The sequence below is a fragment of the Lissotriton helveticus genome, chromosome 1_1 (genome assembly GCF_964261635.1).
Source record: "Lissotriton helveticus chromosome 1_1, aLisHel1.1, whole genome shotgun sequence".
NCBI classification, from domain to species: Eukaryota; Metazoa; Chordata; class Amphibia; order Caudata; family Salamandridae; genus Lissotriton; species Lissotriton helveticus.
Window position 1 is genome coordinate 460409734 of NC_136057.1, and position 21933 is coordinate 460431666.

Genomic DNA, 21933 nt, shown 5'->3' on the forward strand with positions numbered 1-21933 from the left:
TTTTGTTTTGCGGGATCCAAACCTTCATTCTTCACCTTCATTTTTTTTTTAATTTTTTTTTTTATTGAGAGTTCATATATAACAATACAGTACAAGAGACATGACATATTTGAGATCCAATTAATACAGTCTAGAAAAAAAGAATATTGAAAACAACCATACAATTTTTAGTTATAACATTTAAATTATAAAGTGCAAAATTGTGTAAGAGCAAACAGGCAATAGACTTTCACTAATATTCAAAAGATTTTGTTAGAGTTAAAAATAATATAGGAACTTTAAATTCCCTGTGAGATTTCTCAGTTAATTTTTCATAGCTAGATTTATAGAGTGCATCGTGCATATACATAACGAACCTAATAAACCAATTTTAAATCCGAATAAATAGTAGCAAGGCAAATTTAAGGATCAAACACACTCCAAAATGTATCATATTTTTTCAGAGCCCCTGATCTTAAAGCGTATGTTCTTTCCCCATCCTGGATTCGGAGTAATTTTATCTTCCATGCTTGGAAAGATGGGACAAGGTCTGTTTTCCAGGACTGTAATATAAGGGATTTAGCTATTAAAGAAGCTATAAAAAGGGACTCATCGTGTTGGGTGTGGCATTCTTCACCTTCATGACTGACAATACGTTTTCCATATTCAGGAGTAAACTCATTTTTTCCTGTGTACCATCTTTGATATCCGATGTCCATTTTCAAATGTGTTGTCAGTAGTTGGTCTTGTTTGTCCATCTCGGCCAACATTAGCTCCATCCTCTTGGTAATCACATCAATTCTGTTGCCTATTGAAGATCAGCTTTTTTGCATTGCGTGCAAGACACCTGTCAAATCAAGTGATTCTTGTGCCACCTGGCAGCTTTGTGTGCTCATGCTTTTAACCTGCTGTTCAGAGCCAGCCAGTCTAGAAGTGGCCGTGACTCAAAAGTCAGGCGGGGGTGTTTGATGTCAGCTCTGCCAATTGTAATGTGGCACACAATGGGGGTCTTTCCATGTCACAGATTATTGCCCCTTTCAGGTCAGGAGTGAGTACTGCAGCAATGCCCCACAGGGCGTGTATATTTTTTTAATGAATGGGTCTACAGTTTCACTCTGTTGGCTTTCTAGGGTTTTTCCATGCAAGCTGATCTCCAACGATCGCTGGTGCAATATTGCTGATTGCTGCCTGCCCTTTGTTTGTTTAATTTAGCTGCCTGGAAGGGTCTCTTCATACCAAACTAAATTATGCTTGGCAAGCTGATGTTCATTTACTCAACGTGCCCTCCATTAGCAGATAGCATCGATCATGTCTGCCCCTACCTTTACCGCAAGAACAGGATGAGCAGATGTATTGAAAGTTGGCCAAAGGGCAGTCAAGTTCTGTGCCTTTTGTGGGCAGCTGTGGGCACACAAGAGCTATTTGTTTCATTACACAACCCATTCTGTGCTATGTTTCATTCAAGTCATGTAGCACTATGTATTGTTTATTGATTATCATGCTCTGCGTATCTCCCATCGCCTGTATATTCAAACCCTTTCATTGGGCTGATGATTTTCACCATGCATAAAATGGCAGCCAAGGAAAGCCCTCAACTCACCTCTGTGTTTTTTCAGGCTTCTCTCTCTGACATGGCAGTTCAGAGTACACCAATTTCCCCGGCCTATGCTGTGGCCTCCAAGGCCATGCATTGGTCTCCTATCCTCGGGACAGCAGTCCACTCCACCACAGTTGCAGCCACCCCACTTTTCAGGAGTCGCAGGGCTCCAATGCTCCCCCTACCAGCCAGACTGCACTCTGACCCGCTGGGCATGCTGCTCAGGTCCACCAACTTCTATTTACTACTTCCTGTCGTGAAATCCATCTTAATGCTATCCAGAATGTCAGATTAAGCACCCAACGATTTCAGTGGCTTCAATATGCACCCATATCGGAATCTGGTTCTCTGGCACCCCCAGAAAGTAAAAGAATCTAACAAAAAATCCTGATAGTTTTTCTTTCAAGAAAAATGATCAATTCCTCAGGTTATCAACAAGAACATTTGTGTACTGGTCTCAGGTAACTAGTTTTTATCATTAAATGTTGACAAGCTTTCAACAAGAGAGTCTCGCGAGGCTTTTCTGAACAACTTGTTGACACCGCTAAGCGCCAAATTAGGGCCCTGGCATAGGTATGGCATCAGACTTTATACTGCTGAAGAGGGGAATAAATGTATGAATGGCCAGCACCAAACACTGCATTGCTATAGTCCGTGGCTACAGGAATGTCACAAATTTGGTCTGATTAACAGGGCTCTAAGAAACTAGTGTTTAACATTAAACATCATTGTGGACTTCATCTGACTTTTCTCCAGCAAATTTGATTAAGTCTAAATAACCTATCATTCCATCCCTATGTGTAGTAATGTAAGACTTTGTTCTTTATAGGTATGTTTATCCATAACACATCTTTTTTCCCACTATTCATGATATTTGAATACCCATTCTTGTGTAAAACCTGTGTGTCCTTTTGTAGCCCAAAGACCAAACTAGAAATTAAGTTCGGATCATAGCCTTCCCATTTATTAAGGTTTTTGAAAATAAATTGTACGGTAAGTACTTAATACAGGAAGGATATTCACCATCCTATCCCAATGTCCCTGGGCCTAAGATTTTCTCTAAGTAATTCTACATTTGAGTGACAATATGTAGATGGACTTGACCCCAACAAATGAGAACGTTTTAGAGATTTACTATTCACCTGGATAAAGCAGCAATCCAGATAAAGTTGAAAAAGGCTCAAGGAATATCACAGGAGTGTTCTGGGTAGTTAGGTGGTACCTAAAAAGGTCCGCGCCTGGACCCCGATCAGCACCGAAGACACCGTCCGCACGATGAACCCCATCCACTCCGGATCTCCGACCGACCCCCTTTCCCCACCACGTCTTCAACAAGGCCGACGCTGTCATCGCACCCCACCTGCGGGACATCATCAATACCTCCTTCGACACCGCTACCTTCCCGGAGAGCTGGAAGCACGCCGAACTCAGCGCTCTTCTCAAGAAGCCATCAGCTGACCCCACCGACCTCAAGAACTACCGCCCCATCTCGCTCCTCCCGTTCCCTGCAAAAGTCATCGAGAAGACCGTCAACAAGCAGCTGGCCGCCTTCCTCGAGACGAACGGATCCCTCGACCTCTCACAGTCTGGATTCCGGGCCAACCACAGCACCGAGACCGCCCTGATCGCAGCCACCGATGACATCCGAGCACTGCTTGACAACGGAGAAACAGCAGCCCTCATCCTCCTAGACCTCTCCGCGGCCTTCGACACTGTCTGCCACCGTACACTAGTACAGCGTCTCAGCAACGTCGGAATCCAGGAGAAGGCACTGGAGTGGATCACCTCCTTCCTCGCCGGAAGGACACAGAGAGTCCGCCTCCCCCCGTTCAGATCTGAAGCCACCGAAGTCATCTGCGGCGTTCCCCAAGGCTCCTCGCTCAGCCCAACCCTCTTCGACGTCTACATGAGCCCCCTCGCAGCCATCGCACGCCAGCACAACCTCAACATCATCTCCTATGCCGATGACACCCAGCTGATCCTCTCCCTCACCAACGACCCCGCCGCCGCCAGAGCCAACCTTCATGAAGGGATGAAAGAGGTAGCCGAATGGATGAAGAACAGCCGCCTGAAACTGAACTCGGACAAGACGGAAGTCCTCATCCTAGGATCCTCACCCTCCGCCTGGGACGACTCCTGGTGGCCCCCCGCCCTAGGCAGCGCACCCAAACCAACAGACCACGCACGCAACCTGGGATTCATCCTGGACTCCTCCCTCTCCATGACCAGACAAGTCAACGCCGTCTCCTCGTCGTGCTTCAACATCCTGCGCATGCTACGTAAGATCTTCCGGTGGATCCCCACCGAGACCAGGAACACGGTCACCCAGGCCCTCGTCACCAGCCGCCTGGACTACGGCAACTCCCTCTACGCCGGAACCACCGCCAAACTACAGAAGAGACTCCAGCGGATCCAGAACGCCTCAGCACGACTCATCCTGGACATCCCCCGTCGCAGCCACATCTCCGGACACCTGAGAGACCTGCACTGGCTCCCGGTCAACAAGAGAATCACCTTCCGTCTCCTCACCCACGCACACAAAGCCCTACACAACCAAGGCCCAGGGTACCTCAACAGTCGCCTCAACTTCTACGCTCCCAAACGCCAGCTCCGATCGACCGGCCACGCCCTCGCCGCCATCCCCCGCATCCGAAGAGCCACCACAGGGGGACGGTCCTTCTCCTACCTCGCCGCCAAGACATGGAACTCCCTCCCGACCCACCTCCGCCTGACCCAGGACCACCTCGCCTTCAGGAAGCAACTCAAGACCTGGCTGTTCGAGCAGTAGCGGACCCCCCTCCCCTAGCGCCTTGAGACCCTCTGGGTGAGTAGTGCGCTATATAAATGCTCTGATTGATTGATTGATTGAATACATTGATGTTTTGGGGTGTAATTACTCTACCATCCTTCAAATCTGCCGCCATGTTTCTGCCCTCACAAGTGGCATGCAGCTGGTCAGGGACATTCTTCAGGGTTATCAGTAGAAAAATCTGTAAATTAATAAATGACACCATGTAAGACACACATTTCCTATGTTTCCTGATGTAGACTGTCAACGTAGGGCACAAAAACGACAACATAATTGTTGCCACCAGTTGTCATGCTCTGATGGTAGCATTGTGGTAAGCGCAATTCTCATAACAGCACGCGATGAGGAAGTGACACTTCAATTCAATATTATTGAGGTGAATGACAGCCCTAAGTAGGGTAAGTCCTAAGCGAGAAAATTGTGTGAGAATGCATGGAATTGTCACAATATACCACAAGATATGCATGATGTGTGCTTGTGATTTGCAATGCCAATTCTTCATCTTGTGTGCTGTTATAAGATACATCTGTTGAACAGATGTTCTCATAATTTCCTACACAATGTGCTGACATATAGAGGAATTTAATGTGGACTCAATGCTAGCCCAAATCACCACCACTCCAACTCCATACTTGATGGTTAGAATAAGGTTCTTGTGATGATATGCAGTGTTTGATTTTCACCAATCATGTTGTCGTGCATCACAACAAAAAACTCCACTTTAGTCTTATCTGTCCACAGGACACTATTCTAGATATCTTGTGGTTCAATCAGGTTCTGTTTTGCAAACTTAATTCATGCAGCAGTGTTCTGTTTCTAGAGCTAGAGTTTTCACTTGGCTACCTCTCCCCAATCGCTGTATGTATTCATTCTTTACATACAATAGAATCATGAACTCGAGTTTTTACAGCCTTGAAAGAATCTTGGAGATCCTGAATTAAGTTGTTTTGTACGACTCTGCATTTTTAGGAACATCATACAGTCTGATCTTGGGGTTATTTTGCTGTGATGCCCACTTCTGAGTATAGCCACAGCCTGGAGCGTTCTTCATTTGAAAATATGTTTCTCTCTATGCAATGATGGGCTTCATGTTGTTTAAAATTGGCTTTTTAACCCTCCCCAGACTGATGAATAGCAATTCGATCTGCCAATCAAATGCCTTTTGACCAGGAGATGATACCACAAACCTAAGTACTTGAGACCGAACTGACAAGATTCTGATTTTATACACATGTAGTAGCACCTGCTGATCATCAAGTAATCATGTGCACTTCATTATGATTACCTTCTTAACTGATATAGAAGCAGTAAGTATGGCCTTAATTTTCATACAAGGCTTCTGGATGCTGGCTGGATCGACTGTGTATTGATTGATGACAAAGAGAAATGTGCGTGTGTTGTCAATGGATGTATGTATTGTTAGGACTTGGCTGCTAACATGTAAAACCATAGACTCTTTTGAAGGTGTACTTTCAGCGGTGCATCACTGAAGTTCAAGATGCATTAAACATTTTTGGGCCATCAGTCATGCAAGTGCCCAGTGGAGTCACCTGCCATTAGTAAATGTGATAAATAATGTTTGAACTAGCACTCAATTAAGATGAATTTACTTTTTATAATAGAGAAAGCCTTTCTGACTTCCCTTCTCTCCCATGGCACACTCTGTGACAATTTCGCGTATTTATAAGTGGTTTGCTGCAAAGCTGCACTGACTGCTGGAAAACGAACTGGATGAAAGTATTACAAAATGCTTGTGCTATTGATCTAAAGAGCACCCGCTTGCAGTTCTCCCTGACCAAAAAAGAGCACCACTGGGGGGAAATCCGTGTAATCTGGCCCAATGATTTAAACTGCACAAAATAAGATGCCACACATTATGTATAGTTCCTTCAAGCTATTAAACGGCGATTTCTATGAAAGGTGTCTGTACCCGCTAGGGCATTTCATCAGCTACGTTCCCATATATCTAGCCTCGATTACTTCGGATTAAGGCAGGGATGTTGGTCTATCCCTCAAGTTTATCATTTTTCTGCTCCATTAAGTGAATCCTCGATGACATTTAGTTGTGTTTAATTTCCCACAGCCCTGTTCAACGGCTGTCAAATAATGTGGAGTCTTCAGATGCCGGTGTAGATATGAGAGAGAATTATGTTATGGTGGTAGATTACAAACTGTAGGGTTATTTGTATCATTCGGTTTGTATTTTATGAGCACATTGTTCATTCCTTTCCATGTCCTTGGTGCATTTCTAGTTTTCATTTGTTTTTCTTTAATCTATGCTTTCAAAAGCAAAGGCATGTTTTTAGACCCATTTCCTATGAAAAATGCCACAAGTCATAAAATTAAATATCAATCTCCATGTAGCGCACAATAATAACGACATTAAAAATGTTTACAAATCTGAGCTTTGGCGTTTTGGCACTTTAGCACAACTTGAGCATTCTATTTTTATTTTAGTGGCTCTTTCAAGAAATGAACGAGAGGTCATTGGATTAGGGCAATACTTTAAATGGAAAAAAATAAGTGTAGGTACTCCTCAAAAAAAGCAATGGGTGGAGTGTGGAGTGTTTAGGGCAGGCACAAGGGCGGTGCTAAGTGGAAAAAGGGGCGGGTTTAGCTTTTTGACCTTGCCAAGGTGTGTATGCACAAAATTTACAAGCATTGTTAGAATGTCGGATGTATCTCTCCATTAATTATCTCATTATTAACTATATATATGGCACTCACTAATAAGTGTTCATTACTACCCAAAGTAGTTGCAACCTTAAAATAAGAAAAGATTGAGTAAAAAACAGATAGGTTCTAAATATATGCCTTTTTGTTTGAAGGCAGATCCTTGCTGCAGGGTCATAACTCACTAAGCTTTATTACTAGGATCTTAACTTCTGACCTGCAGGTAACACAAGGCTCTATGCAACAAAAACAGTAATCAACTAAACTATCTACATAAAAAACCTAATCTGTCATTTACATGTTGTATGCCGTGCTTTCTGGCAGATATATTGATCCTCTGTGCAATTTTATGGTAAGTTGAACCTTTGATTAGAATGTACACACATCTGTCTAGCTAGTGCATTAACCTCCAGAGTTATTCATATTATTGTTACTTATGATACCCCGAGATCACATACTTATGGGAAAGACCTCCGTTTTCTGGTTCTCACGATTAGTGAATGCGCACCTGCAAAAAGCAAGGAGTTCATCGGGCACTCTTTTCATTCTCACCACTACGAGGTGTTTCTGTAAAACCTGGAAACCAGAGTTGCTTTCAAAGAGACATATTTTGTATAACTTTAGTGAGCAGCATATTGTCTCTCTCTCTATCTCGCCCTGCCACTGGATGAGAAATGCTGACACACAGACACTAGCGATATTGCTGTTGGTGCCTCAGCCTTTCAACATTTCATTTTATGGTGTTGAAAAGGAGTGGTGGAAGGAGTAACCCCGCTGCAGACGTGATATCTGAAAGAATAAAGTTTCTACTGGGCTAATCTGGCTGCACTATTTGTAATGAAAATATATACCATAATCCCATGTGTGTTAAATCAACCAGTAATTAATCTTATATGCCCTATACACTTACTAAACTAAATGTCAAATGCATTCTGGCATTTGCATTTGTTATTGAAATAAATATTAAAAAGAAAAGGAACAGGCTTTCAAATCACATTATAAATGGCAAGATGGTCTCTCTGAATCGAAATATGACCTATGACTGTTGGAAATGGCCCTTTTTGCAGCGTTATCCCCAAACGTTTTGCTTTTTCCTCCTATTTTTTCCTGACCTGTGTTTGTTGACTATAGTACTCCGGGCACCACTGCTGATCAGTGCTAAAGTGCATGTGCTCTCTGTGTAAATTGTTATTGTGATTGGTCAAGTATGATTGGCATATTTGTTTTACCAGCAGGTCCCTAGTAAAATGCACTGAGTGTGCCAGGGCTGGTAAATCAAATGCTACTAGTGGGCCTTCAGCACTGATTGTGCCACCCACAAGAGTAGCCCCGAAAAGATGTCTCAGGCCTGCCACCGCCAAGCTCTAACCTTCCCTTTTCTTATACATAGGACACCCCGATGGTAGGCCCAAGGAACCCCCTGGGCAGGGTGCAGTGCATGTGAAAGGTAGGACATGTACTGGTGTGTGTAACATGTCCTGATAATGAAATACTGCCAATTTAGTTTTTCTCCTTCGAAAGCCTATCTTGGCCCATAGGACAGAATGGGGAACGCTTTGTAACATTTTTCAAGTATATCTTCCCATAGGGATATGATAGGAAAATGGAGTTTGGTATCCCTGAACTCAGGATTTAATAACACATCTTTTAGTAATGATGGTTTTTAAATTGTGTGAAAATACCACTTTTAGAAAGTGGCTGTTTTCTTGTTCAACCATCTTGTGTGCCTCTGCCTGTTTGTGGATTGACTGTCTGGCTTGGGAGTGACAGGGGCTCCAGGAGTCTGGACGAGTCAGCACTAGGCTGAATAGGCCTGATCTGCATTTAGAGTGGTGGGAGGAGTAGCACCTGTACCTGAATAGGGCTGTGACTGCCTTCCACAATGTTGGGTCTGCCCCCAGTGGTGCGTCTTCAGCCAAGGCTCACACAGACAATGGATGATGTTGCAAACTTGCAGAGTGCTCCACAGAATTGGTTTGAACTGGGTTCAGGGCCCCTCACACAAAGAGAACAAGGACATTTTGGGGTATAAGTATCAGACCCAAAACCCGAGACTTTAGATCATTCCTGGAATTCAAGAGGAACCTTTGACAAGGAGAAGAGCTGGAGAGACTGAGGAGAAGTACTGCACTTGCTGTGTATCTGGGGATTGGCCTGCAGTTGCTATTTCTGCCAAGGAAAGGAAAAGGCCTTTGCTGTGTGCTGGGTCCCCTGCTTGAAGGAGATCTCCAAGGGCCTTACGTGAGCTGTCATCCTGTTCAGAAGTCTCAGGGACACAAAGACTTCACCCCCATCTCCCCTGAACTCTGCTGCTGTGAGTTCTAGCCTGCCAAGAGGTGCCTGCACCAGTTTTGGGCCTCTGGAGGATGTTGCTGCTGTTTTGGAGCTGGAAGAAAGAAGAAACGTGAAGAACTGCTAAAATCGATGCATCCCTCTTCTTCAGCTGTTTTCTCGATGCATCTCCACGGCGCGAGAAGAATTTCCAGGCATCGCTGTGCCGCTGCGAAAACCGTTACAGTGCCTGTCACTGCTGCAAGAATCGATGCATCGAGCGATCGTGGCTGAAGAGGAACGACGCAGCACCGCTCGCCGTCACCGCATCGATCGCCGACGCATCCCAGATTTTCACACATTGTACCAGTGCGGCACGGTTTCCCGATGCATCACCTGCGAACCAGAACTGTTACGAAGAATCGACGCATCGCTCCCCATACAGGCCGGATTTGACGCAACTCGTCCTCTGCCTGTTACAGTACTGTCGCATCACCTCCCAACGGTCTCAGGAGTCTTGTATCTCTTTGTTTTCTGACTCTTCGGTTGTTTGGCTTTTGGAAGTTTGACGCATCTACAGGTACTTTGGTGAAAAGTCACGCATTCATAGTTTTCCATGGTACACATTTTTTAAACCTTTTGAAAGTCATATTCATAACTGTATATGTTGTATTTTTGTTGTGTAGTTTAGATAAAGATACTTTATTTTTCTAAACTGGTGTGATGTCCATTTGTGGTGTTATCTCTGTGTTACTGTGAGTGTTGGTACATATACTTTACACATTGCCTTTGGAATAAGCCTGTCTGCTCATGCCAAGCTACCAAGGGGGTGAGCAGGGGGTTATCTAAAGTGTGTGTCACCCTTACCCTGATTAGAATCAAGGGTCCCTAATTGGACAAAGGTACCTAAATCTGCCACCTAGAGACCCCCATTTCTAACAATGACATGAAGTTCTGGTTAGGAGATGGGCCTTTTAGTACTAATGAAATATCTTTTCTGTGATTGTACCCCGTAACTAGTACAGACGACCACCTGGGAGTGCAAAATAAATGAAAAATGTACGTTTTCCTGCTTTTGGATTTCGCTCACAGTGTGCAATAAATTGCAACCATGACTATGAATAACACATACCTGGCCATGCAACACATTTACTGTTTTTTGATGAATACAGCAGTGTACATCCATGTGGCATGTAGGCCCAGGTAGTTTAACACTGGCTGCAAACATTTCTGTTTAAAGAGCATTTCACATTTTTAAATGGACTTACCATCTGTCCAATGTGGATAAAATCAGGATCAGCGAGTTTGTTAACAAGATCCCTTCTCATTTACATATGCAAGTACGCAATTCAGATGTGTGGCGAAGGTGAAAGCATTAGCAAACGTTCTTTTCTTCTGGCAATGAAATATTCTATCATGAACAGTACATCCCACCTCCACCCATTCGATTTTACAGCCCACGTTCAGCCCCACTGTGAAAGATCAATGACTGAGCTAATAACACTGCAGACATACCCCTGCCCTGATGACTTCCAAAGCAGCTCACGCTGTGTCCTGGTGACGAGCGGCTGTGATTAATTCCGTGCATTGCTTTTTAAAGGTGCTGCCCTCTTATCAGTTAAGTCATGGAGGACGCACTGCCGGGGTCAAAGCCAGGTCCCCATGAGTACCAGTACTCTCTTCGTCCTAGGAAAAGTGCCGGTACTCAAGGGGAGAAAATGAAAAAGTTCTAGTGAGCAGTACCGGTGAATACTGGCCTATTGAAAGCACTGCATTAGGGTGACCACCTTACTCCAGGTAATTACAGAAACTGCCTCCAGTCCTGAAACTTTTCACCTACTAATCATTGATTCACCTATTAATCATTGATTTCAATGGTGATAGTCTAAATAGTTCAATTGAGGCAAAATAGGACTACAACAACCACTATCCTTTAGGCTATCACACAAAAGCTAGCGTTTGAAACAGTGTCCAAAATGATGTGACGGAAGTGGGCACCCTAAATTTGATCCTCTGTGGATTTATCTACAGCAACACCTGAACGGTGTTGCAGTCACCCGATGCAGTGGGGGCACACTCATACTCTTAATGCAAATGGATGCCTTCACTACCTTGAAGTAATAGCTCGGCCATCGCTGGAAGTGCAGGAGTTTCTCTGGTTAGAAATTATGCTGGCAGCCATTCCAGCATCACACACAGACAAAAGCATAGGATACGAAGACAGCTAATTTAATTTTTGGCATTTAAGTAGTAGGTTGTTTCTACCTAACTCAATGCAACCTATTCGATCCACCTTAAAAGAATGGAGTTGAGTTAAAACCTGAAAAATAAAATGTCCTTTGTCCTCTGCTGACCCCCTAGGATGGTTCAGATTCGCACCTCTTAGGTGGAGTAGTGTCATCCTGTACCTCCCAAGGTTGACTCATGACCAGGTTATTGTTGATTCCTCCGTTATATTGTTATCTGTTCCTTGACATGCCTAGTGACGATAACTCATACCTGTAATGTATTCCTCACCTGTGATCTCTAATCAAGTATAGTCACATTCATATTTAGCTGCTTAGCAGTGTGCTATGCTATTTTAAAGCGTTGTGGATTTGATTCTGAGACTTTCTTGTTGGATTTCATGATAAACTTTAAGAAAAAAAAAGTACACATGAACAAAATCACAAAAGGCATTGTTTACATATAATTACAACCTAGTAAGAGAATGCTCTTCCCAGCACAATTAAAGCAAAAATAAATTAAAGGAAGAATTCTAGTTGTAGTCCATCCCAACAAACATTGTTCAAAACGTGGAAAGAATTTGTCTTCTTTTACCGATGTCCAGTTTCGGCCTCTGATGACAATACTCTGCTTAAATGTGAAAATGTTAATTAAGTTGGCATTTGTGATCACTTTTAATGTAATCATTGGGATGACCTCTAGAAAAATGCAGATGCAGTTTCATATTCATGAGAAAAATAAGCATATATAAACATTTGGCTTGGCTCATTATTGTCTTCCCTTATCCAGATATATGTAAAGGCATTTAGCTATTGTCAATCAGCTGCAAAATGAGCCATTGTTATGGGCCAGCTTAAATTAGTTACTAACGTTGGGAACAAGCTTTCCTCAGGGGACAGTCAATGCAGGTGAGAAAATGGCACTTCCTAAATGTGCACTGCGGTAGGTTTATTTGGACGGGAAGTAAAAAGTGAATCAAGTTAGCATGCCTTTTCTATCAATGCCTTCACAATCTGAGCAACATCCCCATATCTATCAAGACCACCCCAACACTGTTTCAATTTAAGAGAGAGTTGAATATGCACCTTTTTGGAGAACACATCACAGTGCCTTAACAGTCCACAAACTCAGTGCTTGAGGTAAACGCCTAATTGTCTCTACAGAATCCAGTCTTGTTGCCATGCTTTTGCTTTAAACTGTACCCAATCTGTGCCCTACTGTACGCCTATGTAACCCTCTGTGTATCCACGATGGCCACTGTTTGATCTTTATTTTCAATAAAAAGAGTTTAAAAAAACCAAAACAAAAAAACAGTCCACAAACTAGCTATCCATCATATCATTTGTTGACTTTACACTTGTCTGAACAATGTACATCACTCCACTGCCTTTAGCTAGGGGTACACTACAGAAATCTCACATGCATGCATACACATACACAGCACACTCCACATTATTGTGACACGCAAGTGTACTTGGTATAATTTACACTGGGTATGTTGGTTATGACATACTTTGTGTTGTCCTAGTGACGGTGGTGACATAGGATTCAATTGTTGCAGCAACATGTTTTGTTTTAGGATTCTGAAATTATTTTCAGCCCAGAGTTTTGTGGCCGACATACTGGCAACACATTCTCGAGATAGTGATCTGTCTGGTTAGTAGAATCCACTTGCTTTCAGTTGTAACTTGTAATGTTACTTTCCATCCTTTCCCTTATTTATTTGTTCCCTGCTGCTCAGCCAGTATGAATGTGATGTGTGTGGAATGTTGGAATGCTTGATGAGGTAGTGGAAGGCTGGAGTGCCTGGTGAGGTTGACCGAGAGACAATTGGAGTGTGTGGGCTGAGCAGCAAGGATGCTGCTCCTGGTGGGGCTGAACTACTGAACCTATTATCCTACTTACCATCCTGTAACTAAGCTTCATAAACCTCTTACCTACAACCTACTTCATGGCTACCGGCTACCTAAGGACTTCTTCTGGATTACATCACTTTCATCTCCCAGATCTGTGTGTGGGTGGGTTTGAATATGCACCAGAGGTGCCATAAAGAGCTTGCAGCATTGCCCTTGGTGCAAAAACATACATTGAAACATTGTCGTGATTGCCATCCTCAAAATCTCTTTAGATGGTTCCTGGAAGTGTGGAAAGCTGTTTTGACATGGAATTTGGGGCGTTCTGCTCTTCAACGCCATATTGCGTTTCTGCATGGGGGCACTGCAGACCCCAACCCTTCAGGCATCCCCCAAGAGGAGATGTGGGAGACTCGGGGGCTCCCTCCTCACATTCGGCAGGGGTGCCATCATTCTGCGTCATGCAGCTGCATTTCTGGCCTTAGACAGCTTGTCCCACAGTCCTTAAGAACATCTTCTGCTACCCCAGTTTCAAATGTCTGATCCCCATGCCACCACGCTCGCATCAGCATTTGAAAATGACTGCTGTGGTTGCCAGTGCACGCCACTTCTGTAATGTGTTCCAGGCTGTGATGAAAAATTAGTTAAGAACCGCGGCCGTATATTGTCTGACAGACGATTATTTATAAAATAAATAGAATTCACTATTATAAGTATCTGGTATGTTTTCTTCCCTCGCAGAGTTATGGTCTGTTTCCTGGTAGAGCCTTGGTTTTTTTTTTTAATGCATTTAATGAATGTTGCAAATGCGTAATCTGATGCACAGCCCTGGCGTACCTCTACAGAATATATATCTTTCTTTAGAAATGTTTCCCTTGGACTTTTCACATGTCGCTAAAAAAAATCACCAGGCATTCTCTCATTGGTTTCCCCCAAATTAAATTGGTGTCAGAACGTGTTCCTCAGTTTGTTACATCTTGCTTTGCCATGGTCAGTCTCTGTTAAATATTTCTCTAAAGTGTGATTTTAGGATTCAGGTCACCACTACTATGAAGCTTCTTCCGCGTCATAAAATTAAGTTTTATTCCTACATGTGCCCCCACATGACACCCACCAGAGGCTGTATCATGAAGGCGTGCATTCGTACAGGCCACAGCTCTGCGTCTGTTTATATGCACTTGTATGTTCTAAAGCACACGCTTAAATGTAATCGAATTAGAGCAAGTGCATCGAACATCACAGCCAGGAAACAGTGAGCAGTGATTTCCTCTTTCAGTTTCTGAGATGTGCCATGTGCAGCACGTACACTCAGACAAATTCTGAGTTAATTCTATGCGTTTAAGTGCTCTCTCACAGAACAAGGCGCGTAGTTGTGGTGTACCCTGGACAATCACACATCACCACGTTGTTGCACCATATACCTGGCCCATCACCCTCTGCCCCAAAACAAATCCAAGAATCATAACAGATATGTCCTGCCCCACCCTACACCTGTTATTCTGACAATAGCTCTGATCTGCAGGCCTCATTGGTACAATGCATACCTGCAGGGGTTTAAGTGGGCTGGGTCTTACAGGTGCTGAGCACCGTCTGTTTTTTAAAGGGTGCCTCGAAACATGTCTCTATGGGCTCTGTTTTGTGCCCTGGCATAGGCGGTCCGTTTTTTCCAGACTGTAGTGATAGCAGGCACATGATGTACGCTGCTCACACTGCTCACTTCTCACTAGTGGAGAAGTTACAGCTTGACCTCATGCCAGGTGAGTGTTGTGGGGAAGGGAAATTCTTTAAAGAGAGGCATTTTCTCTCTGGATTTCCCTTCTCTTTTTGAAACTCAGGAGCAGCAACATTGTCGTGGTGTCACCAGTGCTTTAAGTGAAAGCTTTTTCAATATTATATACAAGAATAGTTTCTGCTTATTTATCAAATGCAACTAACAATCATTTACAATGCCAATAGTCCTGACTTGTTGTATGTATGATGTTACTTTTAGTATCATATATCTGGATGCAATGTCAAAGAGCAAAATACAAGTCAGGCAGCACACTATGCTAAACACAGATTGTTAGCTATGGTGGTCTTAAGCTTCTTCATCCCACTTAAAGCCCTGCATACCTGCCAACTTGAAGAACAATCTCACTTTGTGAGGTGGGGGTTGGGGGGGTTCATGCAGAGAAGTACCTACAAAGCACTTTTGAGCCCCCTCCGCCCAAAATTCTTTTTTTTTTGCTGAGGCTGGTGTCGATGTCCTGGGGTGTTTTTGCACCCCTTAATGGATGTCGGCTGTTCAAAGCCTCGGAAAACGAGCTGGAAAACCACAATTTACAGTGGTTTTCAGCTCGTTTTCCCTGCCCCCATGTGATATCGGCTCCTCCCCGGGAGACTGTGTGATGGGAGCCAATATCGTGTGTCACCACCGTGTGACTTGGCAGACATGGCAATGTTTGTGACTGGACAACCGTTAGGCCTGATGGTCAGGTTTTGAGTGTGTGTTTACTGTATGTGTTACTTCTGTTTATACAAAAAAGGGCTGTGCAATCTTTGGTACAATCGTCTACAGCGTGCTTTCTCTTTTGTCAGGAAACTATGCTTGAACTTTCTTGGCAGTGCTGTTGAGAGCTCTTCTTGTTATTTAAAGAGCCCATAAAATTAAACAGAGGTTATGCTGTGGAATGTTTTCACAGAATTGATGATATAATTCTGGATTAAAACGGACATTTATTTGGAACTTGAGGTTGTTTGAGGCAGTCTGGAATCATAATGACGAAAACTTGCTCGGACTAAGGCTCCAGTATAAAAATAGCACAGACCGTTTTCAGTAGTGTAATTGCATGATGTGCAGCACATTATTGGGAAAGGTCGGCTGCAAGAAACTTGTTTTTCTGAAAATCCTTTGATGGCTTTTCATACTTTTTGTCTTTCTCGTTGTCAAGGAAGAATAACTGAATATATCCTTTGAAGAACAGCTTTTTGATGTGGAGGGATGTTGAGTGTGGCAGCTTCCCTTGATGCCATCAATATATAGATTTGTCTGTGTTACATAATAAATACTCATAGCATATCCTCTGCCAAATGCGTAGCTCCTTTAAAGAATACTTATATGGCAAAATGCTATCCCCCCATTTTATTTCTGCATTTGTGCTGAGCCTTGTCACATACATTAATACAGTGATGCCTATAGGCCATGTGTTACAAACATGTCTTGTTAAATAAGTATTTTTTTTAATCTGGATTTGGTGTAACTGATCATTGTGGACATAAATACATCTGAAAACAGTGGATGTGCTCATTGTCTGTTTATTAAACATGCAAGTATGAATTAAAGCATGTGTAAGGGGAAGTGATGAAAGGATGGTGTGAAGCACATGCCATTTGGGAACAGCATGTGATTACATCATCGCATCTGCCTCATAATAAATTATTAACTGCATTAGACCCTGTCGGTGAGGTATTTTATGAGAAACGTTTGACCCCGAGAGATAAAGTTATTTACGGTTTAGTCAGAAAAAACATACAAGGAACTCGAAGTTATTACAGAATTGTGTAACTGACTGCTGTGAAATTTTCCACCCAACTCTCAACTTTCCTTTTCACATTCATCTGACGTTTGATACCTCATACATTGAATTGATTAGATAATAGCCCAATATAAAAATGCATGTTCAAGTTTGGGTGATGAGACAGTTGCTTTAATTTACTTATATTATGGATCTTCTCTGCCCCATTATCCTCGTCCTCCGCAAGTTTATGTAGTTGTAGTCTATTCTTCATAGTTTATTCCAAAGGCTTTGTTCCGTTTGTCTGTTTTGCACCAAATGGTTGGGAGCAGGGTCAGTATGTGGCTATGAGAGACCACAAACTCCAGTATTGAAGGAAGCCGTCTAGCCGGGCGGTCCGTGTTCAGGGCACCGGCAGCCCTGTGTACTATCACTCAGCACTCCCCGACTCCAGGAAAGACAACACGGACACCTTGCTTGGTTTGCAGTAAGTTTAATCGAATATCTGACTGCACAGCAACGCGTTTCACCTTTCGGCTTGGTCACGCTACAGAAGCATAACACTGCACACATTTAAATATACGTCATTAAGTAAACAAAAAGGAAGGACTCCACCCTAGTGATAATAACTAAATAGTGATTCCGCCATTTTGACCTAGTCATTAGAAACAGCACAAGATAGTTTCTATGTTAATACGTTTAGAAAATAAATGCAGTTATTAGATACAACTAATCGTGAATTAATAATTTCGATTTCAAAGTACAAACTGAAAATTATAGGCAACAAATAACCGTCAAAATCGACATTTCATTAAACTGCATAAAGTGCATTGCTAAGTTTGGTGACACAAAGCCTGGTAACGCCCCAGTGGGCACAAATAATATCACCCAGTCATATAATGTAGCTTAAACTTGTAAGTACATACATCATAGCAAAACATTCGGTTATTAAGTACCGCTAAACATCGGATCCACTTAGATTCAATGGTCAAAAATTATTATTGTGAAAGTGACACATAACCGCCCCAGTGGGCATTACAATGGGTTATTTCAATTACGAAGCGTGCCACATGTTTATGAACCAAAGCCTGATAACGCCCAAGTGGGCACAAACATAAACATAAACAAGGTGTGCTGAGTCAAAAGTTTGTTCGGTCTCGAATGGTTCAGTTGGCATATATCACCATCACCCAAAATGTGCATACACCTGAAAATAAATAATAAAAGTATCAAAAAATCGTTCCAGAAGGCAGCAATTACAACAGTGCAGATGATGTGTTTATGCAAGAGGCTACTAATGAGTTTATGAGATTCCCTGACGGAGTTCATTAAGCTACATTGCATATGTACACCACTACAGATAATATCTCTTAATGCAGATGAATTGACAATTCTTCGCTCGAGTTAAGGCCCTGTGGTATCATGGTTTCCATATCGATTATATATTTGGACTCAAGTTTACGAAGTGCCAATTTGCGGTCCCCCCCACGGATGTTAATAGGGATCTCATCAATGACAACCATTCTCAACAGTTTCTCATTTTGGAAGTGTTGTTCGTAGAAGTGTCGGGCAACAGGGTACTGTTTGTTATTGTGTCTGATAGCTCTTATATGCTTGAGAACTCTGTTTTTAGCACATTTAATCGTGCTGCCTATGTAGGCCTTGTTACATGGACACAGAAGGACATACACACAATACATGGTATTACAGTTTAGTTTCTTTCTGATAGTTAGTTTCTTGTCTGTACCTGCAATCGACAAGATTTTACAATCAGAACTATTCATTGACATCTGATCTCCTAGATATCGTATAGCAGGTAGTGTCTGATAGTTGTCTAAGTACTTCCCTTAAGTATGCCTCTTTATCGAGAACCACAACATTGCCTCCCTTATCAGATGGCCTTATCACAATAGAGGTGTCTAATTTAAGTCTGTCCAACGCCTGCTATACGATATCTAGGAGATCAGATGTCAATGAATCGAATAGGATCTATGGGGAAATGCTCAATGAGTGGCAAGCACAGGGGTTATTAGAATGGGAGGAACTGAACTATCTGAAATGTCCACACCCCCGTATCCCTGTCCTATACCTACTACCTAAAGTCCACAAAGACCCCACTAATCCACCAGGGAGACCCATTGTGTCATCCATTGGGTCGCTCCTAGAAATGACATCTAGGTTCATTGACCATTACCTGAGGCCATATGTCGTAAGTCTGCCCGCCTACCTCAAAGACACCACCCACTTCCTTACCATCATTGAGGGAATACATTGGGAAACTAATTACATCATGGTTACCCTGGACGTGTGCAGCCTGTACACGTCCATAAAACATGAATTTGGACTCAAGGCGGTGGAATACTTTCTGAAGAGACACTCGGTGGCGTTTATGTCCCATTCCAAAATGATTCTTGACATGATGAAATTCTGTCTAGAAAACAATTTTTTTCTTTTTGATGAGGTGGTGTATCGGCAGTCACAGGGCACAGCGATGGGCACCTGCTTTGCCCCCAGCTACGCCAACCTGGCGATGGGCTGGTGGGAGGAGCGGGTGGCCGCCCAGTTGGAAGATCATGATCGCTGTGTTCTGTGGCTCAGATACATAGATGATATTTTTTTGATCTGGGATGGGGATTTGGAATCTGCCCATAACTTTGTCAAATGTCTGAATGACAATGATTACAATCTAAGATTCACCGAACACATGAGTGACACCAAAATTGAATTTTTAGATGTCTTAGTTGAGATTGTAGATAACACCATGCAAACGAAACTATTCCGTAAAAGTACAGCGGGGAACAGTATCCTGTATGCTGCCAGTTCTCATCCAAGACAACTGGTGTATAGCATCCCTTATGGTGAGCTATTTAGGGCCAGACGGAACTGTAGCTCAGAAGAGAACTATCAACTAGAGAAAGAGACCATGATTGGTCGATTCCTAGAAAGAGGGTACTACTAGTATCACCACTGGGTCTGGGCACCCAACAGCACAGCTTGCCACAAGCTACTGGTAAACAAAAAAATGTGCACGTGCTGCTATAAAACTCGCTAGAAACACGAGTTCGAAACGCGTAGACTGCAAAAGCCAAAAGCGAGAAAACTTGTACAAATTACGATCAATGTATATAATTGTATATAATTGTTATATGGCTTTTTTGTAACATTTCATTTGTTTCAACCGAAAATAAGTAATATATTTTCTTCGTCGTTTGTTTGTTTTTCAAGTGTTGTATATAGTGTTGGATGAATGTAGTAAGCATGTTGTTTGAATGGTGAAAAGTTGTTACACAATATTGTAAATATATGTCTTTTTACGTGGTACATAAGGTCTAAAAATGAGAATGTTGGTTTAAGTAGTTTTCCAAAAAAAGTCTAAATTGAATAATAGACTCAAAGAAAAGTCAAATAAAAAGTGATTATTTGCACAAAAAACATTGGTTCAAAGTCAGATGTTTTAGCCAAAAGGGCTCAGACAGTAAGAATTTATAGCAGCACGTGCACATTTTTTTGTTTACTAGAAAGAGGGTACAGCAAAAAGACTATCCGAGAAGCCTGTGCCAAAGTGGATGTGGTGAATAGAACCAAACTACTCCACCCTGACAGAAACATTCCAGCGAAAAATACCTTGCGGTTTATAACAAAATTCTCAGGGCAGGCATCACAACTACGCAAGATACTACACAAACATTGGCACGTATTACTAACTGATGTAAACTTGGAGAAACACCTCAATATTACACCACAGATCACATTCCAGAAATGTAATTCTCTCAGAGACGAATTAAGCCCTAGTCTAATTACTACCAAACAAACGAAGGGCAATACGACTGTGGGAGGCTTTACTAGGTGCAGGAAATGTAAGGCTTGCAGGAATAGCTCTGATTGTAAAATCTTGTCGATTGCAGGTACAGACAAGAAACTAACTATCAGAAAGAAACTAAACTGTAATACCATGTATTGTGTGTATGTCCTTCTGTGTCCATGTAACAAGGCCTACATAGGCAGCACGATTAAATGTGCTAAAAACAGAGTTCTCGAGCATATAAGAGCTATCAGACACAATAACAAACAGTACCCTGTTGCCCGACACTTCTACGAACAACACTTCCAAAATGAGAAACTGTTGAGAATGGTTGTCATTGATGAGATCCCTATTAACATCCGTGGGGGGGACCGCAAATTGGCACTTCGTAAACTTGAGTCCAAATATATAATCGATATGGAAACCATGATACCACAGGGCCTTAACTCGAGCGAAGAATTGTCAATTCATCTGCATTAAGAGATATTATCTGTAGTGGTGTACATATGCAATGTAGCTTAATGAACTCCGTCAGGGAATCTCATAAACTCATTAGTAGCCTCTTGCATAAACACATCATCTGCACTGTTGTAATTGCTGCCTTCTGGAACGATTTTTTGATACTTTTATTATTTATTTTCAGGTGTATGCACATTTTGGGTGATGGTGATATATGCCAACTGAACCATTCGAGACCGAACAAACTTTTGACTCAGCACACCTTGTTTATGTTTATGTTTGTGCCCACTTGGGCGTTATCAGGCTTTGGTTCATAAACATGTGGCACGCTTCGTAATTGAAATAACCCATTGTAATGCCCACTGGGGCGGTTATGTGTCACTTTCACAATAATAATTTTTGACCATTGAATCTAAGTGGATCCGATGTTTAGCGGTACTTAATAACCGAATGTTTGCTATGATGTATGTACTTACAAGTTTAAGCCACATTATATGACTGGGTGATATTATTTGTGCCCACTGGGGCGTTACCAGGCTTTGTGTCACCAAACTTAGCAATGCACTTTATGCAGTTTAATGAAATGTCGATTTTGACGGTTATTTGTTGCCTATAATTTTCAGTTTGTACTTTGAAATCGAAATTATTAATTCACGATTAGTTGTATCTAATAACTGCATTTATTTTCTAAACGTATTAACATAGAAACTATCTTGTGCTGTTTCTAATGACTAGGTCAAAATGGCGGAATCACTATTTAGTTATTATCA

The 21933-nt window shown here is 42.4% G+C and overlaps 1 protein-coding gene across 2 annotated transcripts in view; it reads left to right on the forward strand.

Moving 5' to 3' along the window:
- The window catches only part of SHISAL1 (shisa like 1), a 671920-nt gene that overhangs the window by 336977 nt on the left and 313010 nt on the right, over positions 1–21933 (forward strand). The window lies entirely within an intron of this gene.